Here is a 27,136-nt window from a genome sequence, read left to right on the forward strand (position 1 = left end):
CAGTGCTTTGTTAGCGTTGCTTAAGAAGGAGAACAAGAAGGTTGAACATCACAGTGAAGCAGCCCAATCAACTCCTTGCTGTGTTTACTGGAAAGTTCCTGACTGCTATAGTTATGAGAATCAAGGTGTGTTTGTATGCAGCTCTGCCTGGATGTTTCTACCATTTCCAGAACTGAAAAGAACAGAAAAAATATTCTATTTTCAGGTTTATGTACCTCCTCGGGATATAAGGTGCATATGGAAGGCAATAACATTTTCACAGTTCTCATTTGCTTTTACAGTATTTAAATTGTAAAATTATATAAAAACAGCATTTGATAATTACTGGTAATTTATGTAAATTACTCCCAGGTCTTTGTGCTGCACTGTACCTAGTTGCGTTGCACAGATTGCATGGAAACAACACTGTGTGGTGAAAATACCTCACATGCCAAGCTGATGTGTTTACACTCTGGAAATTATGTGCATACTGATGTCCTTTGGTTCTAGTTAGGTCTGCCTAATATTTTTGTACTTAAAAGATGATCTCTAGCCTACAAAGTCTCAGTAAGATGTACTGATTGATGGAGTCTGAAGAACTACTTGTACCTTGCATACATGCCACCGAATTAAAGTAAGTTTTCTTTAGATGCTTGTCTTAGAATTAAGATAGTTTCATGTATGTCTGGAATTTTCTTCAGTAGAGTGAAGAAATACAGCACTATGCACTCATATGTTCTGTAATATCTTGTCAGTATGAGAGATTTGTCACAGCAACTACTGATTCTCAAATTTTAATCTACAAAGGTGTTCATGTGACTTTGATACATAGTTTAATGAACATCTTGGCATATGCTGCAATGATGATTGTGCTGCATAAACATGTTTTAAATGCCTGATAGACTGCATGAATGACCTCCACTGAAATGATCGCAGAAGCAATTTAAAAAATATATCACACAACATTTGACTGGTTAAGTGTGTGTGCCATAATACAAGAGAGAGCACTTATGTTTAATAAGCCGTCTATTCCTCACTGAACAGGCAATATCACTGAATCCATACCGACCATTGCACAGTCTCCCTGGTGCCTTCAGCTTCCACCACAATAACACAGCAGAGATGTGATTTGTACTGCAACTGCTGCACTTGAGGAAAGCGCAAATATTCATTTCACAACAACAGGGGTTCATTCCAATGGGGTGTGCCCCTCAAATGTAGCACCTGAGTAACAGGCAGGGTGTTCAGAATATTTATTGAGCCATGAAGATGGATTGCAACACAGTCCAGATCCATATCTATAGCATGGCTCACAGATGGGAAGCTTTTGCTGCCTAAATGCACTGATGGGGAAAACAGAGTGAAAAAATGGGCTGCTGAGCATTACAGAAACGAGTTTTGCTAAAAGGTACAAAAACTTGAAGGCCCATAAATGTCCTGTAATAAAAGAATATCAACGTTTGTGTAAACAAATGGTAATTAATTAAAGGAATAACCTCATCCATCAAGCTAACAAGTCAACAGCTGCAGTTCCTGTCCTTGGACCACGTATTGTAATTGTGGATTCTTAAGAGTCTGTTTCCTGTTTCCATAAAATTGATCATTTTGGAAGCCTCAGTGATCATTCCATGTCACAATGGAGTCTTTTGGTAACCGCTCCAACTTGCAGTTCTGCTTATTACTGCAACTCATTGAGAGAAGTAAAGTTTATGACTTCGAGGACAAATTCACATGTGCATGAAGACACAAGCAAGAAAGCCAGTAAACAACTGAGACAAGACAGAATGAATAGTATCTATTTCTGTTTCTCTGTCTGTTTAGTTTTTATTGTAATATTTTATTAACTTAATCAAAACATTTTTGAAGGATTTATGTCCTAAAGATATTCAAATTTCATGTGTAAGATGTTTAAATTGAACATTATTGTCTGAAAACTTTCAATTACATTACATTCCAATATATTTTCGATCCTGTCCCTGCCTGGCCTGTTTGAACCCTGATATATGAGAGATTTTGATTCATGTTCAAACCACAATAAACCTAAGCTGCATCCAGTTGGTGTATATCATTTATACATCCACTTTTCCTTAACTCCAATACCAGTCTTTCAACAACCAACTGTTAGATCTAGTTCTGATCAAACACATTTAAACCAATGGAATTTTCAGTATAGATCTCTGTCGAACTTGGAGTGGAGATGTATTTTAAAGTTGCACCACAGTAGTTGTAGTCTCTAAGCAGCTGGAGTTGGAGACATTTGTAGAAAATTATGAGCATAATATTGAATATTCCTTTTTACCAAAATTATTAAAGATGGTATGAAATGTTCGAAGGAAGATGACAGTCTATTACATTGGATATTACGGATACAATGGGGCCAAATCTCAAAACGTATTGTATGGTAAAGGGGTCAAAATGCTCAATACCAATTAAGGTCTATTTGAAGAGTTTAGCAGTTTAAAGTAGCTTGTGGTGAATTGAAGCAAATGAAATAGCTTGTTAAAAATAAATAATTTAGACTTACTGAATTATTTGGAGGACTGCTTTTGTTTTGTTTTTTCTCTACTCTGCTAATTATTCATATTTGCAATCTTCAACTTTTATGCATGTCTTTTTGCGTTATCTTATATGATCCAGTCCTGCAAAAATTCACAAAATTCTGTGCCACTCAAAAAGATGCAGGAATGATCTTCACACATTCATTGCAGCTGAGCAATTGCTTTGCGTGGCTCATGAGCACCACAAGAATAATCATGGAACTTGCATCCCATTTATTGCATTAAATCCTTCCACCTACACGTCTACTTCTATTCCTTATTCTTTAATAAGGAATTGTTTAGAGTTGTATTTGAAACGTAATCAATTGCACATTTATTGACAGAATCTGACTTGATGTTGTATTTTTATTGTTGATTCTATGTTGCATTGTGTTTTTGTGTTTGATTTAATGTAAAGCACTTTGAAATGCCTTGCTGCTGAAATGTGCTATACAAATAAAATTTGATTGAAATTTGATTTGATTTAAGCAAAAAATAAAGAGAAAAAAGAAAAAAAAGACAAGAAAACACATTTTTCATCTTGAATTAACCATTTCACTGATGTAGTTCAACAATAATCTTCCTGAGTACAGTGCAGACTGTAACTTCAGACCTTATAAATACAATAAAACACACTCTGTGCTTGCTCTCTGAGCCTGAGAGCAAGCACAGAATATTTGCCAATAAAATAGTTGGTGACTGATTCTCCACTTTTTACCTACACTTAAGTCATAAAATGACTTAAGTGTAGGCTCAAAACTGGTACATTTTAAGCACCAAGGTTTTTCCCTGACCAATCACAAGCACACATCTCTCTCAATGACATCCTCTCTAGAGGGAGGGAATGGGATAAAGAGGAGCTGTAAAAAGAATGAGGAGAATGTGATGAAAGGAGACAAAGGAAGACAAAGAGAATGCTGAGGAGGAATAGCCTACGGTAGTTGGAATATGAAGCTTAATTAAAAGCTCAGATCATTAAGTTCACAATTATGCCAATTCAAAGTCTTAAAAGTGTATACTGCTGCATTGCTGCTCAATGAGATGAAAACCACAAGCTTTTAACCTCTGCAGAGAATCCTCTAATCAAAATGTAAAGCATAAAGAATATTCCACAGAAAGAGCTTAGGGAAACTTGTTGGAGACTTTTTTCAGCTCTAAAGCTACAAAATATAACTGAAAGGTGTGTCATTTTGTTTGATAAGTTTGTATTTCTTGAGGAAATTGCTTCCATGCAGCAACAACACACCTTTTTTTAATTGTACTTTTTTATGTAGATTAATGCTACATGTCTAATAATATGAACAGAATTCAATTTAAAGCTTCATAAAACCCAACTTAAATTGTTCTATTTGAATTTCACTTAAACGTATATCAGGTTGATATTGAGATTTGGTCCAAATACACCACAAAAGGTTTGTCTTTATAAACTAAGTCCAGCTCTTTTTTTCTTCGTATTGGCTCAATACACAACAAATTACAATTAATTCATGAATGTAGTGAACCATTTCAGGGCAACTGAAAGCTTCCAAACAGACAACAAAAGGTAGCTACTGAAAGATAAGGGCAGAGGGTTATTACATTTTCCTACCCAGGGAAAAATCTCAAGTGGGATAAAGACGCAAAAACCACACAACAGTTGAAGCAGTTAGAGTACAAATTGTGCCACTAGTACAATAATAAAGCTTTCTGTCTCTATTTTTCACTTCAGGAAGAAACTGAAGGACTCCTGGACAGACAAGAGGCACATTTTTAAACTCTTTTACCCCCTGCCTCACTACTACCTTTAAAGAGATGCTTTCTTGTTTTGCTGCTGTTTTCAGCTATTTCTATGTTCGTCATTTTATCTTTCATGTTCAAAACAAGGCTATTCCTGTGACAAAAAGTTATAATACTAGCTGTGTGTGCTATGTGCTTATCAGAATGCTGACATTAAGAAGAATTTTCAATGAGCATCTCCAGAGAAGAAAAACACTTTTAAAGTCACAAAATATCAATTTCACTGATATTTTCAGCACTAGTGCTTAGTCACCTTAGATTTGCAGACTGGTTCACTTCTATCTAATTTCTTTATTTCTGCTGCACAAAATCAGACCATGCAACAACAATATAACTGACTGTTGCAACAATAATAATTTAACTCAATATTTTTTCTATTTTCTGTTACCATTATCTACATAAATTGCAATATGTACAGTTACAATGTTCTTCTGATTGGTTTAACTTTAACTTCTAACATAATGCAAGTTTTATCAGGCCACAGAATAAACCTATAATGTTTATTCAAATAAATCACACACAATCAAAGCAACATTGTGGGTATTTTTTAAAAAAATACACAGATTCGATATTGGAGCCCAATTCAGATACTTACAATCGTGTTGTTAAAATTTACTGCTCCACTACTCTTCTTTTTTATTAATCCGATATTTAACCAACATTTTCTTATGGAATCAGATTCTTCTTACTGCCAGGGGAAAAAGTCAATGGACTGAAATCAGTTACAGGATATTCTTACACAGGCCATTGCTGTATAGTCCATCAACAATAAAGAACTGCCTCTGTATCGGTTGATTAAATCCATTTTCCAGGATATAGAAAAGAAGCCCATATATTTTTTTCACCATCTCATGCATCTCTTTGTGTGCCAAAGAGAAACTTTTAACATCGTCTCAATTTTATATGGTCAACTTGGACTCAAGTTGTCTTTTTATCATCCATCTTGTGCTTTCATTTTAAATACTGCACATTCCAGTGAATCCTTGTTAATTTGCTCTGCCTAACCACTCAGTCATTCTTAACACTTGTTTCCCCCCCATATATACAGATACAAATATGATGGAGTGGCTGGCTCCTCTTGTCACATTCTCACTTGATCATACAGTTTCTATTTTCTCTCTTGCTCCTTACACACTCCTCACCTCCTCTTATCTTTTCTTTACACATCTCCCCATTCCTCCCCTCTTCCTATTTCCTCCACAGGCCGCTGGCTGATTCAATCTCAGGCAAGGTTGTTTATAAAAGGCATTTCATTTTCCAAAACCATTTGTGTTCAAGATGCTATAGGATCCATCCAATTTCATCAATCTTAGTAATGGAGTTATGTCATGGAATCAAAAACAACATTTTCTCCTAAATGTATAAGGTGGTTTTGTCAAACATTAATGCGCACACATTAATGTAATAATCACATATGAATTTACAATCTAACAACAACGATAATGATGTAAAACATTATAAGTTAAAACTATGTAAACTCCACTATAGCAATGCAAAACATGTTCTTCCAAATATTGGCACAGATAAAATAACATGCTTTTACATTTTACATTTTTTTTACATCAAGCCAAGAGCTACTGGCTTATGAATGAAAGCTGCCCATTGCCTTGAAACTGTCAAAAAACAGAATGGCTTGAATGGCTCCTGTTCTTTAGACCTTAAGTTATACAAAATAAGACATGTTTATGCCACAGAATGGACAGTCGCCCTTGAAGATAATGAATGGCTGACTTACACACTGTGTGGCATGAAAAGGTAACTGTGATCCTGTCTCCAGATCTTCTAGTACCTGTGCTATTTCTGTCAATAAACGTGAAATCTTAAGCAACTGTCTTTATTGCAGAGTCTTTGAACTTTAAAGGAAGATGAACCCTGCCAAAACAAGGCTTTGAATCCAAAGGCTTCAGAAATCTACAGAGACTGCTTGAGACCATAGATGATGTTGAAAAACTTCAAAAAGAGAAAGAAGATCTTCATTTTTTTATGCACAGGTGGCAGCTAGTATGTTGAACCAAAAACACATACCTTTAAAATGCTAACAGGTAATGACAACAAAACAGATAAAATTATAGTAAATAACAGTCTGCAAATTCTGATTATAGATGAGGATGGATTAATAGAGACTTCCTCCATCAAGACTCTCCTACCCATATTTTCCTTTTATTATGATGTATTGTTACAATCAACTGTTACATTTATCTAAGATTTAGACAGATGACTTTATATATTTTTTAGTTTCCGAGACAAGGAAACAAAATATGAGCAAATCCTACACACCAAGTCAAACCTAAAAGAAAAAATGAAAATCTTAATAATAACCTTTATTTAACCAAATAAAATCCATGTTGAGATCTACAATCTCTTTTTCAATCTATTGTTTTAGTTCTTTTTTGGTTCTCACTCTGGTTTATTGCACCAGGATCAAATGAAGGCTCATTAGATGGCCTAAGAAGAACACTGATATGCTAAAATTGTTGTTGTTACCGCCAGAGAACTAAAACATGCAGGAGCCCGAGCCTTGAGGACCGATTTTGTGAACCACTGATTCAAGCTAATATTTTTCACCACTATGGCACACTCAGAGATTGCATAAAAAGCATTCAACCTTTATTAAAATATGGTCAGACAATCAGTTTTTTTGTTTGTTTTTTTTTTTCAATTTTTTTCTCCAAAGAGTTTTTGCGGCGCAAGTAGCTCATATTTTTGTGACAGTAGGTAGACAGGAAAAAGGGCGAGGAGAGGGGGAAAGACATGCGGCAAAGGTCGTCGGGACCGAGACTCGAACCCGTGACGTCCGCGTCAAGGAACAAAGCCCCCAAACGTGGGGCGTGCCAACACCCCATGCCACCACAGAACGCCCCAGTCAGACAATATTTATAGTATATTATAAATGATCATTCTTCATCCAGATACCCAGATACATAATGACCATAAAAAAAGGGAATACGAGGGAAAACAAGATGATGGGAGTTTGTTTCACAAAATGCTTTCAATACTTTTCAGACTTAGACCCACATACAAAGCAAGATAGTATGCTGTGCATGTATGAAATACTTTAATACTTAAGTCTTTGATTTTTTATGCAAATAAATGAAAGAAAAAGCACAGCAGAAAGTGTACTAATTTTAAAAAAGATGTAATTACAGGAGGTCATTCAGAACACTTATGAGAACACAGTTCTCACAAGAGTTGTATTCTCCTTAATTACGTATTAAGGAGAGTCTACTTGTGATCATAAAACCCAGGAGAGGTGTTAATTAGTATAAAGATTTAAAAGAAGTAAATTGTCAGTAAATAAAATGAAAATACATTTATAGATCAACTTTTTCTGACTACTCTAGTCTCTGGAAATTCAATGGGTTTTGTTCAATATCTCATAAAAAAAAAGTTTACAACAAGTTCAACAAAAGCAGAGTTACTATAACTGTTGAACCAATGATCATTTGGTCCTCAGGGAGCGATATTGGCATTTGAGGAAGTCATGGATGCATACTTCATCAACATCAAGTTTTCTATCCTCATAGTTTTTCATTTCAAATTACTGCGCAGTCTACACATTTTAACATAAAGCTCCTCCAAAACTTAGCCATAAGTCTCCCCTAATCAAACCTCAAGAGAATAAAGCCTAAAGCAAAAAAGAAACACACACTGAGTTTTTTTAGCTTTTTAACAACTCTTGCATTGAAGCTCTATTCTCACTAAAACAGAAAATGCATGTAAAGAAACACAATTACAAACATGATGCAAAATAAAGCAAGAGTGCAGACAACTAATTACGAAGAGGAGCCTCTGCTGACAGTCTTGGCTAGAATTAAATCACAGCGTGTTGGGAGTTTGTTGTGACTGTCGTAATACAAACTGATAGATGACAGAGAAAAGAATTATATGTCCTCACAGCTTTAATTGGCAGTTTAATTAACTCAACTACAGAATATATGGCGGACAGTAATGACAAACATCTTGCTAGTGCACATCAATTTAACCACACAACGAATCACAGGAGGGTATTGTTACAAGAACTAATATTAATTAATGATGTTTGAAACCTGTACAGAATGTCATGTAGCATTGTAGCATAACTCTGCTAAAATATAGTTTTAACTCTTTAACTGCCATGAGCACACCGGACCCATTGATCTGCCTGTGACAGTATTTGAGGTGGCAGTTAAAGCGTTAAAAAGGGAATGGGATGTTAAGAAAATTCTCAACGTAAAACAAGATGTAAAGTGATGGAGCATTTAAGAACTGAAACACAATGTTAGAAGTAATTTACTTAGCTATGATTAGCTTTTAAGTTCACATTTCCATCATTATGTCACCTTAATAACAATCTTTGCTTCCTGATTAAACAGTTAATTGTTTAATAAGGTAATTGTTCTTACCTGGACAGCATAGACATAGACGGTTATGAATAGGCTTGAATTGGGCAATTTATTCTGAACAAAATGGAAGTAAAGGAAATAACTTGTGTTGGAATCATTTCAAAAAGCTTTCTTTAAACCACTTACATAATTCATGTTGTATAAATTTCTTTAAAACAATACATTAAAATTTAAAAGTCAGGTAGTCCTTTTAGAAGCTGTTTATTTCAGTTCTGTTTTATTAGTTACATCATAAAATTTTACTTATGTATATTTTCATTTAAAATAAAATAAAATACAAAGTCAAATACAAATTTAAAAAAGGTATTTCAATATTATACCAATATTAAGTAAACAAGCTTCAACAAGAGACAAATGTGCAGTAACTTCCAAGCTTCAAGATAACTTTTGTTATGAAATGGTGCCTACCATTCATCCATTCACCTAAAAAAACATTTATCTTTGAATGTCATGGTGTACACAGAGTAAAAAACTAAACATGCAAATTAAAGAATTATATGAACTTTAAATTTTGGGATGAAAAATTTCTGTGAGTAATTTCTGTCCAATTGCTGAGTACACATTTCAAAAAGTACTGACCTTCTTCACTAATTCCAAAATTGCTATAGATTCAAATTATTCCACTGCTGATGGCACTTAGTGTTATTATTATTATAGTGGAATAAAATAAAGGCCATTTTAAATTAGGTTCCCTTGCATTTTGATGTCTAAGTGTTCGCTTTGCCACTTTGCCTTTTCATTCATTCGCTATTACTAAATCCATCTCACAAGTCAGTGCTGCTGAAATGAGCCAATACAGCTTGATGCTTCCACCAGCGGAGTCCTATGGCCCAAATGAGATGCTTCTGCATGCACAGCATCATTTCAGTGAAATGTTCTCATCTTCCCAGACGCGGATAAATGACAAAGACACTATTAAGGGTCTGAACACATCCAGGTCTCCTGTTCCTGCCAATGTGCAGTGAGATTTACTTAAACAAAGCACACTCTGTATTCATAAATGTGTTGTCAGCCTGGCACAGGACTGAACCTGTACTACATAGCTGGACCAGACACTTAATGAGTTACATTTATGTTAAATATTTGTTTGCAATGAAAACAAAAAAAGTTGTGTGTCAGTTTAGAAGCACTGCTTAACAAGCAAATAGATACTTATTTAAATTTACTTTTTTAACAAGTAACAATTAAATTTTGAAAAAACAAAGATAAGCAATTTCAAGATATATTTTCAAGTTTCCAAATGCCTTAGCACAAAAGATTCATATGTTGTACAACTGCGAACAATTTGCAATCCACTTGAAAATAATTCACTCTTTCTGTGCAAATATTCCTTTATCTCCATACATATCTGTATCTCTTCAGAAAACAATATAGAAGTACATAAAATTCATAACTATACATATTTATCTATCAAAGTATTTCAATGCCAGGACAAAAGAAAGTGATTGTGGTGACGTACACAGGACAACAAAATTTTCTAAAACAAACAAAATGAAAGCAGATTAGGATAAAGTGGCAGGATGATTACAATAGGAACCGGAATCTCTAACTGGAAGACAATATTACTTTCCCTGGCAGTTTGGGGTGCAATCTGGAGTCTTGTGAAAAAGTCAAGTATAAGTCACATGAACCAGACCACAAAAGGACTTTAACAAATAGATGTTATTCTATGATGTCTCTGTTTTGCAGTTCTATGTTGTGTTTTCATTTTTATCTGTTGTATATGTATATTGGTAAATCACATGCTTGATTTTAGCACAAATACAAAGTTTGTTTTTATGATGTAATCAAACAGGAAGCTCATCGTTAACACCATGCAGATCAATTTCCCATGTTTCATCATTACTGGGGACAAATGCATATAGCTCAGACATTATCTCCTAATAAGTAGGATGTTTATTTGTCTTCTTAAAATTACTCCTCCCTTGGTACATTCTTCTCAGTAAGGGGAATGAGACAGCAGAGGAAAATAGAGCAATATAATTCAATGTTGTGTCTGGCAGAGACCATTTGTTCATTATTGTGGTTCAGACTTGTTCAAATGTGACAACAACTGTTATTTACCTCCAGACAGGAAAATTGTGAACATACCCATTCTACTCAGCTTTGTCCATTCCTCACTATCACCACTAACAACTATTACAGCTCTCCCATAAAATCTTAATACAACAAGCTGCTTTATCAGACAGAAATACAAATTTTCTTGCATACTTACAACCAAAACCAGATATGAACTGTACAGAAAAACACATAACCATGTTTTCTCTCACTACCTGGCACCAAATCAGACCAAAGACTTTCTGTTTTAGGTCAGTTAGGAGTATGCCATTTTTTATTAATATCCTAATGCCAGACAAATTACAATTTTAAAAGTTTTTTTAATTATTTTTACTTTTTACAAATTCCTAAGATTAGAAACTTTTCTGTAGTTTTTGGTATTGTTGTATTTTAATCTCTGCAACTTGTTTCAAACCTGTTGGGTGCCCTTCAAATAGCTTGACAATGATATGCTGGAATATCAGTCCATTCCATTCCAACTGAGTCAAGAGGAATGGAAATAAATAAGGTTTGTAGACCACCTTGTTTGGACACACCTTTTCAGCTCTGAAAAAAAAAAGGGGTCACAGGATTGAGATTAGGAATTTGCAACTCCAAAATATGGATGCTGTTCTCCTTGCAACACTTTGTAGTTTGTTTGGCTTTAGTAAAAACCAGCCCCTTATTCTACAATTAGCTTTGTACAGTTCCCCCCCCCATAATGTCACAAAACTAAACAGTGTGTTGAGCTGGTATTTTACAACACATTCAGATGTACTTCCTTTATGAAGTAATCAGAAGCCCATGAAATAATCAGTTTTTCCAAATTGGTTAGAGGGTTGTATAAAGAACTATTTGTGTAAAAATATGTATTGACAAATTCATAAATGAAATCTTTGTAAATTATCTCATAATTCTGGCATTTAGCGAATAGAAATAATTTTAATAATGCTAAATGACGTTTGGATTTCCCGAAAAGGCTTTGAACAGTGAATAGACCCACCAAACACCAATGCAAGATTTTAGTAAAAAATTAACACAACGCTGAATGGAAATAGATCTTGTGACATTGTAGAAGCCTATCAAAACTATTCCACAGCAAATATGTGCTACAATCAAAGCTAAACTATATATATATATATATATTATATATATATATATATATATATTATATATATATATATTATATATATATATATATATATATATATATATATATATATATATATATATATATATATATATATATATATATATATATATATATATATAACATTTATGTGGTGTGATCAGTTTTAAAGCCAAACTATGAAAAAATATGTATGACTTAAAGTCTGGAAAATACTGTGGATCTTCACCAGCTGCTATCTATTTTGAGTGAGATCATCCCACCCAAAAATAATAATTAAATCTTCCAACAACCTTTCAGGCTGCTGGAACAACTCAAAGAGTCTTGAAGGCTGTGGTGTCTGCTACAAAAATAAACAAACAAAAAAACATTACTGTAGCAATGTGCTTTTTTTCCCCAAGAATGGCTCCTGATATTTCTGGCTCTACAGGCAGATAAGTCTATCTGTTTCCGTTTGTCTTATCTCATGACATTTATGACAGCTACAGACCAGCAACCACCCTGTTAGCTTCACAACAAGAAAGGAGAACTTGTGTGACTAATGCTGGCCAGAAGTCTCATGTTCAACAGTTTTATCAGCTGTAATATTGACTATTACGCTTCTGGTACAGCTGATTGATTAAGTGGTGCAATCAGTGGTGCATCAAGCTGTCTTAGAATTTAATTAAACCCTCATTCAGATAGGCATTGCTTTCCAAAAATCAAAGAAAAACGGAGCATGTCGGTGTTATGTCTGGATTGTTCTCCTGCCTCATATTTTACACATTTTTAGCCATCAAACCATATCTTTTTTTGTTTGTTTTTTAATGGATTTCTAACAAAAATCGAACTGTTAGGAGTGATGGGTCAGGAAGTTTATTTTTCTGTCCCAATTAAAACCTTAGAACATACTTCAAAATGAGATTCCACTCACTGATGCTTTTAGGGATATTTCATGTCTATAGAAAGGGATTCAGTTCATTTTATATTTGAGGACAAAATATTGTTATTGTTTTATTCTCAGACAGACAACCCTGCAAGAGTAGGATTAATAATTAAAAAATAAAATTCACATAACCATTTCTTTAGGGTACCACCCAACCCACACAGAGATTAAATTCTGAACAGCACACAGAACAAAAGAGACTGGTAATAATCGCAGAATTCATAGCACTAGCCCATTGAAATGATGTGGTCCTAGAGAGGAGGAGTTCCCCACAGCTGAAATCCATGTAACATCAAGGAGATGTAACAGAATGAGTGGAGCAGTGTTCTTCCTCTTTTCCTGCAGCAACAGGAGCATAGGGGTGACATTATGTGTGAACATCTTGATCTTGTTGGCCGAGTAAAAAAACTGCATTTTTGAAAAGGAATCTTGGATAGAGCGCAAAGTATAGTCTGTCTGCATATCCGGAGAAAGTATGTTAGCCAAAAACAAGATCATCACCTGAAACTGTCTGTCTGAGTCCCTGCAGAAAGAATCTGAGAATATATTCTCCAAGAAGTCAATTCTCTCCTCTCATTAGACAAGATGAACCCTCACACCAGCCAGTATGCTGAGAGCGGTCATCATCTCTCTGTCCAGCCGACATTATTAACCCTACACGATTCACTGAATTGAAGTCTCAAGTGAGATCTCGGAGAAAACTGGGTATTCTTATCAGCCAGGTAAAACAATACGTGTGTTTATGTTATCATGCAACAATTTTCTGAAGATCTAAAAATATATTTTTTTAAGTAAATATATGTCATTGAACACCCAAGTTATCCTCCAGCTTTTACTCATTCTCTGTTTTCATGTTTTAATTTTTCATAGCTTTCACTGAGCCATTTTTCCCTCCATTATCATTATCTAATAGCCACATCAGTGGAGCATTAATGAACATTTTCTGTCTCTTTTCTGACAAATCAGACCATTTTCCCAAACACTGCAAGCACATAGCCTTCTTTGTTCTCCTACTCTATAAGCTGGTGGGTAAAATTTGACACCTTGGAAATTGGAATGAAAACAAAATTACGAAACTGCTGGAAATGGATCAACAAAGGTACAGTGGGTGGCTTTGTAGAAGATTGAATTTAACTGGCCTGGCACTCAACAGTGGTGATGGAGAGGAGAAAAAAAAGCCTGGGAAAGAGTCTATAAAGCTAAAATTCATCAGGTGTATCCGTTTCTACAGAGCAAACAGTGCTTCCAGCTCAATCTGGCACAAGATGGAGAGGAGAAAATTGGAAAAGCTAGTCAAAGATGCGAAGAGAAATGTAGCCATCTCTCTTTCTGTCAGTTTCCTTTCCTCTACCCAGACAGGTGATATTAGATACTAAATGCGGAATATTGCATTTGTGATAGTGATCCTCTGATCACTTCTACTAGACTAGAAAAACCTTTTTATACAGAAAAACTGAAAATGAAAGTTGAGCCAAAAAGAAGAGAAAAAGGTCAGTGTAGAAAAGAAAAACAATATATTTAAATTTTCACGCAAACCATCCCTGCTTTCTCCAGATAAATCATCTCCAATAAACTATTTAGGATATCTTCTCCTTCACAATCAGATATTGAGTGCTACAAGCAGAAAATTTCCACTTACAGAGGGCATGGTAAATCCACCCCGTCAAAGTCTCCCACGAGAAAGTTGGCTGTGATTAAGAGAGTTCTATCAAAGAGTCTTTGTGCCAATTAAAAATTCCTTCAGTGCTGCAAACTGATTATTCTGCATCTACACAGTGAGTAAAGTAATCCAAGTTTCAACAACTCCAGAGGGTTTTAGTCCGTTTTAATCTGAATCATAATGAATTTGCCCACATCTAGTGACGTAGACAAACAAAAATTGTATGCGTGTGCTGCACTGTGGTGTTAAGCGAGTCGACGGAAACACTTGACACGTGAATGCTAATTCACACATTTGTACACAGCTTCAATCAAACAGTTGATTTCAATGCAAACATCACCTTTATTTTGCACAACAATGAACAAACGTTACTTACTTGTTCTTTTGTTACACCACAAAGTTTGACTGCTGCTGTAGCACATTAGCCTTTGAGCAAAATAAATAATAATGAATCAAAAATATTAATATGATACACAAGAGAACAAAGATGAATATATATAGGAACAAAAACAGAGAAGAACTTTCATTGTAACATTTTGTGTGTACTGACTATACAACCAGTGTATGCAACGCGCTCAGCTAGCCATAACAAAGCAAACCTTAAAACATTAACTTTGCTGTCTGTGCCAAATAATGAACAGTTATTGATGGATATTGGGCACGTTCATTCTAGTCATTGTCATCTTTCTATGAAGCACAATCTTAACTCATATTTGTCATCTGTTATGTCAGAAAAAAACTGTTGAATTCATAAGGAGCGTGATAGAAGTGTTTTAAAATGTTTCTTTGGAAGAATGATTTTTACAGTCACATTGCTTCTAATGCTGACATCATATCAGACAAACTGTTTAACTTTATTGGATTTAAAAATCAATTTTATTGTTTTTACGCTAAATAGATCTGAAAAGCTTATCACCCACAAAACAGTTGTGTGAGGTAATCCCTGATATTCCTGTCCCCAGTATTACTCTCATTCCCAGGAATCCTGAGTCATTCAAGGGTAAAAGTCATATAAAGTTTCTTAAGTAGGTCTGGGAGTGTGTGGAAGATCTCCAAAAGGAGGGATCCATGAGCCATCCCGATCAAATGCATAAGCCAGGTCTACAAATTCATTTTGATATGGAAGTGCAGCTGCTCTTCTCTGAGATTCCCTTAGATGACAGTTCCTACTACTGAGGATGAGTCACCCGGGATGTGTCTGGGCGCTTCTTTCAGTGACGATCAATATCTTATGGCCACAGCTGAAGGTTGGAATTTGGTCAAACCAGTATTAAGTGTCACGTTTTGGCTCTTTTTTCACAACTGCAGACTGAAGAACTACCTGACTGAAGAACTACCTGTGCTCTGCTGCTACATGCAACAATGTTTACTAAACTTCTCAGAAAATTTGGGGGCATGCTATTTAATGTGGTGATAAAGTCATACTAGCTACAGTAGGCGCACAACAAGGCAATATGGAAACATAATTTTTGCGTTTCTCAAGGCCTTGCAATGAAAACAAGAACACAACATGACACGTGTACTTTTATCATGACTTCTCAATTTTACAACACCCAGGACATCTTTGGTTTCAAGTAATCAAATCATACTTTTAGAGCTTCCTCTAAAACCAGTAGCAATTTAATACATTATAGTGATCAAAAAATTTTAAGAACAAATATGTCGCTTAAAATTCAAAACATTTTTGTACACCTCAGTGAATGTTTTTAGAACTATTTGAAGCCTGCTACAGTCCAATACTCCATCCTTATTTGATGGTGATATGACTAGGCAGCTATTATACTCATCTACTCTGAACACTTCATTTCTGTCACCACGTACTGAGGCAGCCAAAGTTAGACTGGAACTTAGCCCCCCTCTTGACAAACACTCGAGTCACCTTGTTTACAACCATGCTCAGACAGCCCTCTTAAATTGATAAGAAGTAGATGAAACACAGAGCATTGCAGTGATGAAGTCTTTGCTTTGTGAGGGATAGTTACGGTAATTTAAGTGCCTTTCAAAGACTCCACATCAACAGAAGGAATGGTATCAAAGCTGACAGCCTTTGCACAGACCAGGGGTTAATCCACTCTGGCTTGAGATCAGCATTAAGCAATGACATTGCTGTCTTTCCTTTTTCTAGCAACACTAATGCTTATCAAACTGACTAGTTTAGTAGAGCCCGAAGGAAAAAACTGCAATGAATAGATGTCTTTGCCTTTCTAAGCTTTCAATATAAACTAGTATTTTCAAATTTTCATGGTAAATAGACCATGTAATAAGTGTTTATACACTGAAGGAGAGGACTTGTTACATAGAAATGTACAATTTTTGACCAATGTTTTAAAATTAGTCAAACATAGTTTATCACTGATCTGTTTCTGTTTGTTTTGTAGATTTTATGAAGACAAATCTACAATCCCCCAAACAAGCATCCACAAGCATTTATCTGTAAAGAGATAACATGAGACATAAGGAAACCAATAAAAAAAAAAAAATCTAGATTCATTTGTACATTTCTTGTTGTTTTTCCACTTATCCACACATTTTTAATGAAAGTCCTTCTGATAAGGTATTTGCTTGAATTTTGTATGGCTGCAACAAAACATCCAAATCATAAGTTAGAAATTTTTTAAAAAGGTTCTCACATAAGAACTTTTAAGAACAATTGTCTGGCTTAACCTAGGCAGGCTTTCATGGCCCAGTAACTGAACAATACTGAAGTATATTTTTGTTATAAAGGTCATACTTCAATTGGCTGGTGTCACATCTGTGGTAGGTCACGCCATGACTGTTTGACTAATACCTCCTAATGAGTTCAGTTTCTCATGGGACTCCTGAATATTTGTTTTTCATCCACTCTTTATTCAGAAAAGATTATCAATGTCTTGTACTTATTTTCTGAAATTGCTGTGGATTCTGCTTCAGAGTCCTCAGACAAAAGCAATGATATTTAAATAAACTGTCTTTACTTTGCATGATAAAATAATTGAACGTGTATTTAACCATGCAGATACATTCTCGTCATTTAGCAAAATCCTCCAACTTTAATGGAAGTCCAAAATCAAACAAATTTATGTGTGCAATTAATTTTATCTAAATATACCTCACATCAGATATCCAAAGCTGTCCTGTCTTTCTAATCGTAATTCAGTTACACCTTTGCCATCCTTCTATGACTCTAGTTGCTGCCTGCAGAGATTTGGCTGGGTAACAATGGTAACTAAACCAATCTAGTAGCTAAACTAACCTGGTTTAGTTACAATAACCAAATGAATAGTGTATTCTTCCTGACACCATTGTCACAACTGGACAAGCTGAAACCACTTCCCTCATCTTCTGACAGAATCAACATCTGCATGACTGGAGATTTTTTTTATTTACCCTGAATCAAAAAATGCAATACAGAGTTGGCGCTCCATGTTGTAAGACTAGTAACTCTGAAAAAATATGTGTGTTTGCTCCTGGGAGTTTTTTCTTCTTCTGAACTGACAACCAGCAGTGTTGGAATTTTTGTTTTGTTTTTGCTTGTCGGTGTCAGCCCCTGCTTTGATGTGTTTAGATGCCCCAGAGTAGTCACACTTGTCTACCTTCAAGCATCACTGTCTCAAGAGGAAGTGATGATATACGAATTTTAAAATAAATAGCTCTTACATTTTAAAGGCTGAACATAAGGAGGCCTGTGCTCTGTCATGATGGTAAAAATGCTGCAGTTAATCTGCACAGCCTGAGGAAGTATTTTGCATTCCTCTGTCTAAATGGTGCCCACAGTGGGTCTAAAGCTGCTTTGTGACAGTCATGAGAATGCGGCTGAAATCCTTCATGAGAAAAACACTAAATGAAACTGCACAAATTGTGCCAAGAAAATAATTGACACCAAAATTGTCTTCTTAAATCACTCCTTTGGAATACATATGTATATTTTTACACATGATCCACAGTGAAAGACTAGGAGAACATATAGAAAATGCTTGGTATGCTGGTCTATAAACAGCCATCTAACAGGATATATAAGCATTACTAAATCTGATCCTACAATACTGTAAATAGCCCAGAGGAATGCTTGTATAGTAAATCTGGGCTCAAGGCAAAGAAGCAGTTTCAACTTGTTTGCTTATTTTACATTTAGTTTAATTTCACTCAAGTCTGTATGCACTTTCAGTGCCTGACAGTAACCACAAAACTATAGACAGTTGGCTTTGTAAGAAATATTTTTTTGCACAACCAGGCAGTATTTTACCCCACTTTGTTACAGTGTTCTAAGGTCATCCTGCTATGTACGTTGTCATCACTCTGTAAAAAAAGAGCTGAACAATTGCAGAAAAACATAACATACTGCACAGTTACACACAGTTGAGAATTATTAAGGTATGTGCAACACAACTGCAACAATAGAAATAAAAAGAAATAATTTACTGTAGAAGACAATATACTGGAAATGCACACTGTTATTTCACAATGTGATGTCAGTTCAGGCAATACACACAATCAATGATTGCTCGGAGCAGGAGTCTCCTTCCAAAAACTGGAAATTATCCAAAAAAATATTTTTTATTAAGGTATTTCATAGTGACATCTGATATGCAAATCGAGCAACTCTTGCATGCTGACCTCTACACATCAACTTGCTCCTTAACATTCCCATTAGTTCCCAGCAGTTATCTTGCTCATTACCTGCCTATGATATGCAGCGCTGCTTCTTTTTCACACTGAGGCTCAGTTTCAGCAGAATAGGTGATGGATGAACTGAGTTAACAACCTAACCTGTGCAGATCATTATGGCCATCCCATAATAAAAAGCACATTATTTCTGATTCGACTCAGCCGATTGGTCTTGTTCTGATGGATGTACTCAGGCCTATATAAAGTTTTGGCAATGAGACAGCGGGCAGAAAATTGAAATAGCTATGGACAACTTTGTAATTAGTTAACAGTTCAAGACAAAGTTCAAAACATTTTAGAATTAAGCACTATGACACAAAAGACTTAGTGACAAAGGGGTATTAATAGGAGTCCAAATGGTTTTCAGTCTGGCGTTAGGGCAATGAGTCTTCTAAATGACAAAATGGGCTCCTGACGAGACTGGATAATGGCAGCATATATAAGATGTATTTAACAAATGGAGACTATCAATATTTCAAGGAGAAGATGTTGATGATAAAAATTAAAGTCTCTGCAAGTGAAATTATCTTACCGTTGGTGAAAGAAGGCAAATAATAAAAGCTCAGTTGTTAAAAAAAGAAGTCAAGGACAAGTAAACAATTTCTTTGTTGTGATTAACAAGAGTTGAAGTGAGAAGGAGGCATTCAGCTGAAAAGTGATAATTAAACTGTTCAATGTACTTTAGAGATATATATATATATATAATATATATATATATACTATTTTTTATTTGTGGCTAAAGCAAAAATGTCTGCAATGATGGGATCGATGTCTCATGGCTCAACACTGGCAGGCTGTGTCACCTCCTTCTATAGAGAACTTGGCAGACAGATCAATCCTAATAAAGAGGCTATGAGCATTCTGCTGTTTATCAGCCCAGCATTCACCCAGGGTTCCAGACCACCCAGGCGAGACAAACTCTTCCAATTGGATATCATTTAGTCTCATGTTAGGATAATATAGCGCTAAAGTGAATGAGGACAAGTTTTAGCAAAAGTGAGAAATGAAGTCAGAATACAACTAAAGAGTGGGAGGAAAAAAACTGAAAGAAATAATTATTCTCTTTGTCGTGGTTATGAAACATAATTGAAACACATTATGTGGTAGCATCATTCTTTATTTCACAGGGCTAATGTTCAGTATGTTTCCTTTCAAATCAAGGTTATACGAGTCAGAATATAAAAAAGTGCTAATAACTTCTAATGAAGGACATGTGAAGAATGACAATGTCATAAACTAAGTATTCTTGATAAATTTACATTGTTTAAAATAGTTACTAGAAACAAGTTAACAAGATTGTTTAACTGATTAACTGCAAATACTGCAAATCTAGTAACTTTTGCTCAAAAGAATTTTTGAAGAAAGAGTGACTGAAATCCTGTTAACCCTTTTGATCCACATCACAAGTTTCAACTCTATTGCTTTCATAAATACATGGCCAACTAATGTGTGTTGAATGCTGGGTAAGGAATTGTTGGCAGTATCTTTAAAATCTCTCATAATGTTTGTAAACTCTACAGGGAACACAGAGACTGCTATTAATTATGCTCTCTCTGTGCTAGTCATCCATCCATTCCTTATCCAACGTGTGGGGTACAGCCTGTACAGGTCGCCAGTTTATCGCCGGCCTGTGTTGGTCATGCTTAGAGTTAATATAAAATGCTCAAGACTGATTTAAAAACTACAAACAAGATAATCATTGTTTTGAAATATTTTTTAATTGAGATCATTAATGTACAGTACAAGCCACAATATGCCTGCAGCCTGCACTGGCTTGGTGACTAAAAGAGGAAGAAAATACAAACTTCCTTTCTCAGAAAGCAGAAACATTGTTTGAATAATTTCTCTTAATGGTTTGCAAAATAGGAACATTAATCATACTAAAAGCCAACTATCAACCAACAGAAAGAGCAGCCATAAGTTTGTTTTTTTTCTTTCTCTGTAGAAACAGTAGTTCTCCCATGCCAACCATTTTTAAAATGTTGCCTTAATTGCATCTGGCTTTACTTCATCTGTGTTGGGGCTGAGCTTCCCACAAAAACAGCATGATCAACAAGTTATATCTATTAAAGAAAAGTAAAAACCTTCACTAATGATGTTTTGATTTACTGAAGGAAAGAAGATGCTCCATATCTGCAAAAATTTAAGGTCAAATTAAACTTCAGTATTTATTAGTATCTGGCAGTTCTGTGACCTTTACGGAACACCCTGAGGAAAAACCATATGCTCTGTTTAAACACCAACTTAATCTTTTTCTTCAGAAGGATTTTTCACATGTTTGAGCCATACTGACTGGGACACTTTGAAGACTTTCTCACACAATAACTCTGGAGGTAGAGTTCTTGTATGACACAATGTATACTTTATGAGTTTAAACATACTATATGTCAAAAAATTTAAATCATGTTCAGTATTCATATTGTTGTTACAGACTGTAAAAAAGTATAAACTGTTACACATTTATAATAAACAACAATTGACAGTAACTGACCGACTTCAATTACAGTTGAAGATGTTTTTACTTTCTGATCAGCAGAGATATCACTGCTTGTATCTAAACATAATCCAGATTTTTTCTGCAAGCATTTTATCCCACTTGATATGTTGCATGGGGAGCAGAGAAGAGGAGAAACTAAATAAAATATAGCTTTACGTGAAACATGTATATTGTATGAGTTCACAACTGCTGTCTCATAATTGATGCTGTGAGCACTTGAACTTTCGTCTCTGAGTGTGTTGCTACCTGCATAATACTAAATGATTGTACAACAAGCAAAAGCTTTATAGAGCCATTTAGCTTAGAGCCACAATTGTAAAGTCAAATTCTCTTAAGAAAAAAGATAATTAAGATGAGTTCAAATTATGTAAACCAACAAGCACAACCAGATCCTGAAAATAAAATGTAACTATCCATGAATAATATTTGTAGTTGTTCTGTTGAGCATGAGTGAATATTTATTTTGAGTAAATCCCAGTGATCATAGCTCAGTGTGTCAATTGATCATCACTATGGGGACATGGGGCTGAAGCTACCTCCCATATACCTTACTAGCCGTGATCAATGTTTGATTATCATTGCTACAATAGCAATTTAGCACACAGGCGCAAAAAGGCAGTTGGAACAGCCGTTCACACACATATGCAGCTACCTGAAAAGGTGCATGAGGGGGCATGTTGAATGTTCTACTAGTCTCAATGTTGCCTTTCAATCTAACAAATGTGTTGTACCACTTATATCAAGAATTAAAATGAAATAAGTAAGAAAACTGACTACAACATGTGGGAAGGACTCATTGCCCTGCACACCACCTTGAGAACAGCAAGTTCTATGGTTTGAATATAGTGAGCTAAATATACGTGAGGTTTGTCAGCGGTTAACAAGGCTCTGGTAGCTGCAGTGGAAAAATGGGTGGAGGATTCCGGCTCAGAAAAACAACCCATTTTTTCTGGCTAATATTTATGTAGCCCATAGGGGTCTACAGTGATTTGTACTGAGTTGTGATCCAAATAGTCTGAGGGTGAATATTGTCCAATAGAAAATTTTTTTTAAATGCTTGCAAAAATAATGAAGCTGATAACATAAAACTATTAGTGAGGCAACAGACTATTGGTCAATGACAAAATTCTTCCAGTTTTTACACCAACTGGCTCTAGCAAGTATTTGGCAAGTAAATTCCAGAAAAATCTGATATTTTTTCCTAATCAATCGACCAAACAAAATCACAATATTTTTGGTACAAACATACAGTGAGTAAAAAAAAAAACTTAGTTTGAAGAAATGTGCTTTCATCAGTAGGTTTTTGAACATTCTTAGCTATTTCAAATCCTTTGATCACTTAATTCAAGTTGAGGTAAAAGGTGATACTGGTGGAAACCACCATTGTTTAGCATAATTAGTTCACTTCCACATACTTTCCATTCTCAGAACAATTCAGAAAGACTGCAAATCCCAATATTAGCATACTAATGTTTAACATCAAACATAATAGAATGCTAGAACAGTGCATCATTCTTGTTTATTTTATTGCCTCACAGCTTGCTGTCCATGTTCGTTTGACTTGAAGTTCATTAACTTGGAATTCCTTGAGGTCATATAGTTCTGAAGACTGTATATCCTCAAAGCTCAACACCGTAACCCAGTGGTAAAATATTTATAAGTCCTGCCTTGGGTTAGCTTTGAAGCATACCATCACCGGTTAAAGTAGATTATGTGAAGGAAGAGGCTTCTGTAACTAAAGCTGAATTTAAATTAGTGCTTTATTACTATTCTAATTTTTCATGTGTAAGGAACTAATTCATCCAATATCTTGCAACATTTGAATTGGTAGGTTATTAAGAAATTATGAGGAAGGAAAAGTAAAGCTCATTTGGTTATCATTGTGTACATGTCCTAGTGAAAACATGCAAAAAGATGTTTTTACAGTCATGGACACATTTTGTACAACTGCTTTAGAACTCCAAGTGTTCTTATCTACATTAATGTATACATTTATAAAAGTGTAAAAAATGCCGCCGCAAAGTTAATTATACAAAACATGAGTGTGCAGGTCCCCGTCCCAGATCGGTACCTAGAAGATGACGGCCTCCTGGAGGTGATGGATATAAAAGCTGCAGATGCGGACTTCCTGACATCCAACCTCAGCTCATCTCAACCGGCCATACTGTTAGTCTCTAACACCTTGTAAAAGCTCTGGAGTTTGTAGGAATGAGCTGTCTTTTATGTTTGCTTAGTTTTCTCATGTTTTTCTTAGTTAGGGAGGTAAGTTTTTGTCATTTGGTTTATTTACTTTCAATTAGGTAAGTTTCAGTTAATATTCAATAGTTTCCTTTTATTTGTTGTTTTCGGCATTATAGATCACTCTGAACCCATGTGCTCCACTTGTAACATCTTAATCAAAAATACCTCCTTTTAAAATAAATAATATTATAAAATCTTCAACTTCAACTTGTTTCAGCTGCTTGGGATCTGAAGAGGATGGATCTTTCATGTTATAATCTGGCCAACAGTTGCCTAGTTGGCTAAGGCAACTGGTTTCTCTAGGTTTTATTTGGAGTACCAGAATTTAAAAAAATAATTAAATAAAAACAAAAACTGGAAACCTGTCTTAGTTTTTTTTTTCCCTTCTTCACCATTGGACTCATGTGTAAACATCAACCATGCACATCAGATTGCTTTGTTGTGATGTGATAAAATCTCAAAAATACCGTGATCAAGGACTATGAATAGTTTTGCAAGGCTGTTAGCACCAGTCAAAGAGAATATGCACCTTCACTGCATATTCACAACTCCCATGTGAATATGCAATAATTAAATAAAATGGATTGATAGATGTGGAGCTAAAGTGTTTGTCCACTTTGAGACAATTCAAAACAATGTTTTAAAAATCCTTAGAAAATCTAGCAGCCCTGCTTCAGACAAAGACCTGGAAGTCACTGACACGTAAATCATAAAATCATAAAAATAAGAAAAAAATGGAATAACAACGTAAGGAGTTTTAGAACTAAAACATTAAATATTTTTATTTCTGTGATTCAGAAAGGTTTTCTATTTTATAGCACAAATTGCGCTGCAATTTATATGAATTATTTTTCTCACCATATTTTCACTTTAGTAAAGTGCATTTTTATAATCACCATAAGTGAAAAAAAACAACAACTTTCTTTTACATATAAGCTAGATTAAAGGAGACCTCACAAGTTAACACCTATGCACATAGCAAAAGGTCAGCTAAAATAATTATTTACCAGTGCTGAAATAATGTGATACTAGCCCTAGATTAAAGGCAACTCAACATTTGACCATATATCCAAGTACAGAACGAGATTTGCACAAAAAAAGAAAATGCTATATATTGTAACATAGAAGGAACATCCAATCAACCATAGCAAGAAATGATTCCAAGCAATTAAGCAGGGTCTTTTAGCCAATTATTTAGGAATTTTGAGATTTGTTTCATACACGGTCATACAGTACAGCCATTTTGTCTTACTGATCTGAAATGAGCAGTGGCCGGAAGGTAATCCTTCGTTGGGACTAATTATCCTGAGTCTCTGGTGAGACAGCAAATTAGACTAGCTCCAGAGAGCGCAGGGGATCAGACCATAGCCTCTAACAACATTCCACAAGCTCATTTATGTGACAGTATAGTAGGAAACTACAAAACACAATTTCAAATATGTTTGAAGGATTTGGAACAAAAAGAATATCCCAAAGGACGCTTGAAACACAGCAGTAATAAGTGTCATTCTTATTAAGCAAATTTGATTTAATTGTTCAAATCTGTTATCTTTTCAAGCATCCAAGCTCAGACTAATTTTAGGCTTTAATTCAAACTTGATGTATGGTTTCCTTTTATTCTTGCTTCAGGGTTCAAAGAAAAAGTCAAATCAACTTTGAAAGCTGTGTGAACTATAGTCAAAAGTTAGAAAGACTTTTTAAATGAGCATACAGTAAATTTGGCAAGCCAGTCTATAACATGGTTGCACAATATAACATTGTTATTACTATATTTAAATTTGTATCACATTATTTATCAGCAATGACTAGAGAAACGTGTGACAAATTTATCAGTCCAAAAACATTGCCAAGTTAACTAATTAGGTGAAAGGAGATGAAAATGGTTGTAATAATAACAAACATTTCTATTCAACATAACAATGCATTTGATTTAATCACACAACTTATATCTTTTATAAGGCAAGGCAGCGCAACATTGAGAGGGTGACAAAACCTAAATGAATGCTGAACTGAAAAATGTTTTTTTTATGAACAATAAAAATCATACACAATTTATACAACTACTGCCTTTTTGGTTTTATTGACCATTCAAGTAAATTTGTCACATTTTCACCTAAACTTAGTTAAACTTAGGGACATTTTTGCAGGATGTCTGACTACACAATCCAAGAAGTCCCCAGGGTTTCTCTTACTTTATGCATAAACTCACTTAACATGAATGAGTGAGTTCAGTGTCTTGCTTAAAAATTCAACATGTAAACTGAGGAAGCTGAGACTCAGATCCCTGAACCTTTACTTTGTACCATGTAAATCATTTATCCTTATTGTGAATTCAATAATTGAGATCAGTCTTTTGTTTTGCAAGTTCAGTATCAGATTCCACAGCTTTAAATATAAAAATGATAAGCAGCACATCGTAAAATAACAGTATAATTTGTAGCAGCATCTGAAAATCACAATCTGTACTTAAGGTTAAGAAAGTTTATCATTATATACTGATTTTAGACTGGCGACATGTCCACACTGTACAACTTCTCTTGTTAAATGACTGCTGGAAATAGCAACCATCCCCAACAAACTCCCTCGAAACCCAAAAGGAAAAGCAGGTTTGGACAAGAGATGGATAGATACTGATTTTGGCTACAAATAATCACAGAACATTGTACTGATAAAAAAAGTTAGATTTTTTAAAATATTTTTTTAGACTCTAGTGGACTTTATTTAACAGTAAATGGACAAGAAATAGGGGAACACAAGCAGCAAATGTTCCGAGACTGGGACTCAAATCCAGGATAACCATAATGTGCGTGAAAAATCAGATGTGTTAAAAAGGACAAAACATCCTAAAGACCGGATCGAGTTGTACCTGGAAAAAGTCAAGAATAAAATGACTAAAATACAAAAGAATAAAATGGTGAACAGTGAAAAATGATTAATCGCTGCAGCTACAGCAGCAGCAGTAATAGGACACTTTTGGCATAAGACTGGGCTTCTTTAAACAGAAGTCCATCCATTAGCAGAACTTAATTTCACTGCATTAGATACATAGGATCAAATTGACATGTCACTGAATTTGAAATAGTATATATTGTTGGATTAAGCTGGGTATATACTATGTACAAACAAGAGCACCCTGAAAATTGCATATGTTGTAAACATTGTTGTATTCATATAATATTCATGGGAAAATTAATAAATGTATTGGATCTTTGAGTAGAAGCACTAAAATGTGAGCAAAGGTTTTGGATGGTAAAACAATTATTAATGTTATTTTATTTCTTCATTATTTATTTTTCAATTATATTGTATGATAGGACAAACACGAGTTT

General features: G+C 34.8%; 1 protein-coding gene across 1 annotated transcript in view; it reads right to left on the reverse strand.

The window, feature by feature from the left end:
* Positions 1-27,136, reverse strand: part of LOC122837990 (carboxyl-terminal PDZ ligand of neuronal nitric oxide synthase protein-like) — a 147,013-nt gene that overhangs the window by 99,254 nt on the left and 20,623 nt on the right. The window lies entirely within an intron of this gene.

This window comes from Gambusia affinis, linkage group LG10, assembly GCF_019740435.1.
Source record: "Gambusia affinis linkage group LG10, SWU_Gaff_1.0, whole genome shotgun sequence".
Lineage (NCBI taxonomy): Eukaryota > Metazoa > Chordata > Actinopteri > Cyprinodontiformes > Poeciliidae > Gambusia > Gambusia affinis.